The sequence below is a fragment of the Falco biarmicus genome, chromosome 2 (assembly GCF_023638135.1).
Source record: "Falco biarmicus isolate bFalBia1 chromosome 2, bFalBia1.pri, whole genome shotgun sequence".
NCBI lineage: Eukaryota > Metazoa > Chordata > Aves > Falconiformes > Falconidae > Falco > Falco biarmicus.
The window spans coordinates 75,791,592-75,799,073 of NC_079289.1; the positions used below are offsets into that span (position 1 = coordinate 75,791,592).

At 41.3% G+C, this 7,482-nt stretch overlaps 1 long non-coding RNA gene across 1 annotated transcript; it reads right to left on the reverse strand.

Annotated features, from left to right (window-relative positions):
• Positions 1–236: 236 nt before the first annotated feature.
• On the reverse strand, positions 237–5,944 carry LOC130145215 (uncharacterized). Its single transcript, XR_008820408.1, has 2 exons — positions 3,704–5,944; positions 237–2,971 (listed from the first exon to the last, which is right to left on the reverse strand). It is a non-coding gene; the product is annotated as an uncharacterized LOC130145215 (long non-coding RNA).
• Between the last annotated feature and the right edge of the window lie 1,538 nt (positions 5,945–7,482).

Here is a 7,482-nt window from a genome sequence, read left to right on the forward strand (position 1 = left end):
GCAGAATTTTTGAATGGAAAAAGAATAAACGTCCAGGGAAACCTGGGTATATGGTAACCTGGTACAGAAGTTATTTTCTCCGTAAGAGAGGCAGAGACAGAAACATCCTGTTTAGAAGCTGGCTAAACATTCTTTGCTTTAATTAACTAGAGTTTGGGAAGAGAAAAATCTGAAGCAATGATGCAGGGCTTCCCCTGGGAATCAGGAGACAGGTGGGCTCCACTGAAACAAAGGAGTATTGTATTTGTTTGTTTATTTTTTGCTTTTCTTATATATTTACAAGATTATGAGCATACATATACATGTCAGTGCTATTAATAGCAATACAATAGCATGGGCTTTGCATGTGTGATTTATAAGGGTGATGGGATCAAACCTCATGACTTCTTTAATCTGGGTTAGGGATTCCTCTGAGAAAATGTAGGCTTAAACTAAATTAAACAATTGGATCAGTTTAGATTTCCTTGCTCATGTTATTATATTTCCACAACACAATTTATTATCAGCAAATGCCCTCACAGAGAACATGGCAAACAGCTGTAAAGCTAGGGAGTGGCATTATGCATGTAGGAGGCATCATTTTAATTGCACAGAATTACATTATCACTTTCATAGCACTAGAAGGATGCCTTAGCAATATGCACAGTCTATGGTCATTGCCAACATAAAATGCAACCTCCATACAAGTTTTGTCAAAAGGAAGTCTTACTGTTGAAATCAGTACTGTTACAGTAGGACAGCAGTGCAAGAAGATGGGTGGTACTGGTGTCAACACCAGAAAGACCTAGGTTTTACTCCCATTCATGTTATACACGTTTTGTGCAGCTTGATGCGTGTCATTTCCCCCTCTTTGTACCTTTGCTGTTTCTCACACCATTTTCTTGGCTTGACTATTCAGAACAGCAGGCCCCCAGGACAAAGACAAGGACTGTTGCCTCCCAAATGTTTGCAAAGCAATGCAACAAAAACAGTCTTTCAGGTTCATGACAAAACCTTTCAGTCCTCTCATAAAGGAGAAATGCTAGTATGTGGTTGTCTCCCAGGTGATGGGATTTCAAGCTCCTTTTGCCAGAAATGCACATGATGTAGTAGATTAGTTTTTGGTTTTGTTTTGGTGTTTTTTTGGGGTTTTTTTTGCATAAGTTACCAATGAAGGCTTAATATCTGTTTTTCACCTGTAACAGGAAACCACTGCAGCTGTAATTCAGCCATTCTGGCAAAGCCTATTTCTATTTACAATTGTAGAAGGTAGGAAGAGACCTCAAGAAATTATCTAGGGGTCAGAAATATTTGAAAGTTTGCATATTAGATCTGATATATTTTTCTCTGCTTTGAGGTTCCACGGGCTGGAAAGAACTTACTGGGAGCCGAGAGATGCTTTATCTAATGACGACACTCTCACGATGCTATGACTACATGCCATGCTACATATGCCTTTCAAACACGTATCTGCAAATTATCATGTACACTTGCCTCACAAGCTGTTGTCCTTGGGTCTAGCACCCCCCTTCTCAAACATGCCCAACAATACATAAATGATGCCTTTTTCAGCTGTGTTTAAAACCATCAGTGCTGAAGACTCAGTGACCTCCACTGGCATCAAGGCTTTCTTAGCCACCTACCTAGGAAGCTTTTCCTTACATATGTAGCAGAAACTGTAACTCTAGATACTATTTAAGCTCCCTGCTCCCCTCTAAGCATTGAGAGTTACCTACTGCCTTTCACCGAGCAACTACCTTTTACATATTTGAAGACTGTTATCATGTTTCTTCTCAGTCCTCTTTTCTCTAGATTAAACAAATAGTTCTTTCAGATTCCCTCCAAGGTCAGTTTTTAAAGAATTTTTGTACTTTTTGTTGCTCTCAGGACTTTCCCTAATTGTCCATTTGCCCCTTGAGTTTAGTGACCAAAGTGAATCAGTCCATTTTCCAGTTTGAGACCTCACCAGTGCTGAGTAGGAGTGGAAAAATTATTTCACATCTTTCACCTAGCCGATTTCAGCACAATACTTGGTTTTCCAAAGCAAGTATGGCATTGTTAATTCTTAGCTTGAACTCTTCCAAAATCCCCAAGGCATTTTTGTGCAGGTCTTTTGCCTTGCTGGCTGCTTTCCATTTGGGGGTTTATTCTTACTTAAGTGTAATAGTTTACACTTAACTAATAAAATAGTTTCTTAAAGCACCAAATCCTATTGTTTTCAGACCATTTCTTCAACTGAGCAAGATACTAATCCTGCCAAGGTGCTTATAGATCTTTCTCTACAAATTTGGTAGCCATGCTTGATATGCCGTCTTCCAAAACACAATGAAAACAGTGAATGGTATGAGTCCCAGGAAGGGCATCTGTGGAACTGCTTTCTGTAATTCTTCCACTTCAACAGTGAACGGACAATAATTCCTCTTCTAGTATTTTTTTTTTTCAAGCAGCTATGAGTTCACCTTACAATAGTTCCGTTTTAGCTCGCTTACAAGAAATCACAAGAGACGGTGTTGAAAGGCTTGTTCAAGTCGAGATATGTAATATCTATTGTCCACAAGACCTGCTACTTGTCAGAGGAGGAAATTAGCTTGGTTCAGCATGATTTGTTCCTGGCAAATCTTTCTTGGCCTCTACTTATCATTTCATTATTTCCCATACACAAAAGAAAACTTTGTTTAATTATTTGTTTCAATATATTTCCAGCAATTCAAGTTAGGCTGTTTTCTCTGCCTATATTCCTCAAGCTGCTTTTCTTCTTTTTTAAAAATGCATACTGCAATCACCTGTCACTGGTCTTCTGTTCCCCAGGTGCTGTGGGTAAGGGTCCCTCATGGCTCTAGGATTGCTTCAGCCAGTTTCCCATGTGGTCTCAGTTGGTTTCTGTCAGGTCTGGCTGATTTGAAAATAACTTACTTACTGAAGTAGTCTGTTATGTTCTTTCTGTTATTTGGCCTTAGACATTAAGTCAACTGATAATAGTTTATTATTTCTGCTGAGGAGTGAGAGGAAAAAGACATTAATCACTTTGACGTTTTCTGTGTCACCTCTTACTAGCTTTCCATCCCTGTTGAAGGGTAGATCATTTTTTGGCCATTGTCTTGCTCCATCTTCTAACACATAGAAATGCTTTCTTGTTACTCTCTCTTTCCTTTGCTAATTATATTGAATTTTTTGCCTTGTGATTTCTGATTTTATTCTTACAGGCTCCTTTTATGCTTTTATTCTTGTCCTTAGTTTGCTGTAGCGTGTGGTCACATTGGAGGGCTAATGAGCCACTTAGATTTAAACAAGTTGCTACCTGTAAGCTGGGGCACAGAAACCAATGGTGTGCCTGCTGTGGCTCTGCAGCTTTCTTTCCAGGGTCCTTCTCTACCTGCTCATGCATTTATAGATGTTTCCTCGTCATCTTGTATTCCCCATAAACTACCATTTGTTACAATTACTTCTGGACTCATATTACTGATCTGCCAACCTCCTAGTTTAAAGCCTTAGACAATTGAACCTTCTCTTCCCACTTTTTTCCCTAGACTCCATTGGCACTCAGCAGTTCTTGAAAACTCACCTGAGCCCTCCTGGTGACTCCACCTTCCCAACCACACGTTAATTTCCAGTGTGCCAGAGCCAGGGCCTTTGCCTGGAAGAACTGGAGCCTGTCAGAGCCCCTGCCCCCTCCACTGTCACTCCCAGCACCACGCAGCTGTATTTGACTTGCCCATGGTCTTACCTGGCAGAACCATTAACACACATTCAAAGAAGCAGTAGAGCTTCTCTGTGAGAGGGCCAGGTGAGGTACAGCAACCTTAGCGTATCATCTTGAATTTAGGGTTTTGGTGGGCAGGACACCTCCTTGGGTATCAGACTGAACAGCAGAAAGATGCCTCTTCCTCTCCTTTCCATAGAAAAGAATCACCAGCCATAAATACATTTTGTTACCTCTTGGGTGTGATTGCTTTGGGATGGGCTTGGGTTAGAATTATCTGTAGTTTAAGGTTTTGTAGATTCTGTTTACTTGGTTTGACACAGTTAATATTTCAAGTGAACATTTCAAGAAGTTGATAGGCTCTTCATTCAGAGCACTTTATATGTCTAGCACCAACTGAGTTCAGTTTCATCTGTGATCATTCAGCACTTCTGCAAATTAGACCACAAAATGTCAATTCAGATACCCAGAAACTAGGAGAATGAAATCTGTGGCCACCTGCAAGAAGCGTGGTTTAACTGATTTATCCAGCATCATACAAGAACTATGTGGCAAAGGAGGGACTGAATCCATTCCTAAGGCAGAGTTCAGCTGTTTTAACCAAGAGCTTATCCTTTTTCACATGATCCTGTTCTGTCATTTACTGCACATCTTCCATTTGCTGAAACAAATGTGGAAAAAGTCCTGTAGACAGCAGTCTCCTCCACTATGTAGTCCTGACACAGCTCCAGAGCAGCTCCACCCTGAAAAATAAATGTGGCTGAGATCCCACGGAAAGAAAAGTATGCAATTATATACTTTGCATATGCATATCCAAAGGAGAGGAAGGAGAAAATAACACTCCTCATTATGTAGTATTGATTTTGCAACCTAATCCTCATTTAAAGCAGATTTTATATGTGCAATTATCTAGCTTTTAAAAAAGCAAACAGTAAAAAAAATAATAATATCAAAACCCCTTCCATTGTGCAGCATCATGTTGTTGTAAATGTCATTAGGGCTGAAGCCTTTAGCTTTACCGCAGAGCTCTGACACTCTGAGCTAACAGGAAAACTGGTAAGAGCGGTGGGTTGTCATCCATGTGCGGACAGGAGGAATATCAGACAAATTTACTTTGTTGTGGGATTCACAGGTATTTGCTGACAGAGGAGGACTGGTGGCAGAGGGTGAGTGGGTGTGGGGAATCCAGAGAGATGCACTTTTATTAGGTCTGAAGTACATGATTCTTCCTGTTTACTTCCAGCACAGCCCATTCAGCTTCCTACTATTTTTCCTTCTCCTAGTCTTCTTCAAAACTGCCTTTTCTCCATCCTAGTCTCTTTCTATCCAGCCTTACTTCTTCCTTTCCTCTTACCCTCTCTTTTACATCTTCTCGTAAAGATGATGTAAAAACTCTAGTCCCAGTTTGAGAGCACCACATCACAGTCTGCTCCACATTCCACTTGTCCCTGCTCTGGTCTGTGGCCCATGCTCTACCCTGACAGTACGTACCACTTTTCCTTCATTTCTCAGCTCTTGTTTCCTTTCAACCCTTCCTCCAGGGCAACCCTGCCCGTGTGTCCAACAGCCAGATACTTGAGGGGCCTATGTACAAGCTTACAACAGCCCCACCTATCAATACTATGTCCTTCACTTCAGCTTCGCTCACTCATCTGCTTCCTTGAGACCAGATGACTTCTGGTATTTCACTGTTATGATGCAGCTCCACCAGTCAACTCTTTGGAGTATGCCTGGAGCACAATCACTGCCATGACTGCAGAGCCATGAAGGTATTCCCATGCAGGCTTTGTATTCCCTAGTTCATCTGCTGTTATCTCAAATGTATAGTGCTCAGCTACAAACCTTACTGAGAAGGTGAGTAAATACTAGGGCAAACAGGCACGTATCTGTATCTGCATCTTTATCCCTGTCTGTAGTTTATAGACAAAGAGCAGTACAAGCAAACAAAACCACACTTGGCAGCGCAACTGCTCTTTCCACAGGCAATTCCTGTTTTCTGCTAACACCTCTGAGTATCTGTCCTGATCTGAAGTTCAAGACAGCCAAGATCCTAGTCCTAAACCTGTGTTAACTTCTGATTTTAGTTTGATATTGTGCAATGTATCACAGCTAGAAATTAAAGCTTTTATTAAAAGGAGAGAATTGGCTTTTCTGTGGTACAGAGTACTTGTTTCAAAACTAGGTATATTCCATTAGAAGAAAGAGATCACCAAAGCACAACATAGTTGTGCTTAGAGAGGCTATTAATGGCAATTTTGAGGTTTTAAAAGTGCAGTATTTTTTCTGTCATTTCCCCACTTAATCCTGCCATGCTGGGCTAACTTCTTTGTCAGAAGTCTATGAGATATTGCATGACATTTTTTAATTCCCTAAAATATTTGCAACAGCTTTTTCACAGAATAGGTTCTGTATTTACATATACAGATAGAATGCATGAGGACATATTTTTATCTTGTGCTTTATTAGAAAGTGATATTATTCATTAGTGCTCCCTGTGCTGCTCTCTGGCATAGGGATGGATGTGAAAGACACCAAGATGCAGAGAGGACAGTTTGCCTTTGTAGCATGCCTAGCCTCCAGCATGAAAAAGTCATGACCCGAGTCTCTCAAAAGTCAAAAGTTTACACTTGTTACTTAAAAATAAAATAAAATAATGTCTATTAGGAGAGCTTGTGTTTCCTCGCAGAGTGTTTAGGGCATGGGCACTGCATGTTTTTCAGACCTTCCTCTATAATCGTGTGCTTTAAAATATTAAATGAGAGTTTCCTATGGTGTTTGGATACTTGTGGTTAGCACTTTGAGGGAAAAACAAACTTGTGAGACTTGAGGTAGCTCATACCTGGTGGACACACTACATCAGTAGTCAAAGTCAGAAAGCATTAGGAACTCCTGTCCCACAAAGATACGGGACATAGCAGGTGTATGCAGTGGTCAGCCCATGAGTGAGTGTGCAAAACTATGTGTAGGCATGATGCACAAGACCAGATGTCCATACGTGCATAGCATTACAGACATGGATAGATATATAGATAGACAGTCACTATACCTGTGTTGCTAATACACATGAGAGACCCTCAGGCATACAGATCTCATGCTCAAGTATTTCTGCATGTGTGAGCAAATCCCAGGCACAGATGTGAGTGGACTCAGGTTAGTCTTATGTTTGTGGGGCCCTGAGACCCAGCATTTAAGTACAGGTGTGGGTGGGATTCACAGAAAAGGGAAGGAGAGTTTGTTGGCCACATGCAGATGTGTATTTGTGGGGCTTGCATGTGGACTGTAGTTAGAAACGAGTATGAATGGTGAATATAAATATATCCCAACTGAGAATCAAATATTGGCATTTGAAAGCAGCACTAGATATTTCAGCATATAGACTTGGGGATTTGCATAAAGTTCTGCATGCGAGAGAGAAAGACTTCAGGAACAGGGGCTGGATGAATACATTTCCTTTTTTCTGGCAGAGGAGCATTTTAAGCAGGTAAAGCATTGGTAGAGCGGCAGGGCGTAGGGGTTTCATGTTGTGGGAAGATAACAGAATGGCTCAGGCGTGACTGTGCCACCACTGGCAGGGCGCACTAGCAGGGTGGGAATGGCTGTCTGATCGTGTGTGTGCGGCAGGGAGGTATTCCTGTCTCCACTGGGGACCATCACTTACTATTTGGATTTCCTCTGGAACTGACTGGGCGCCTGTTCAGAACAAGGAAGAAGCTCAGGCCAGGCAACACCATATCAAAAAACCACCCAAGCAGAGTAATCCAGGGAGGGCTTGTAAGCGGTAAGCACCAACAGGCAGTAAATTA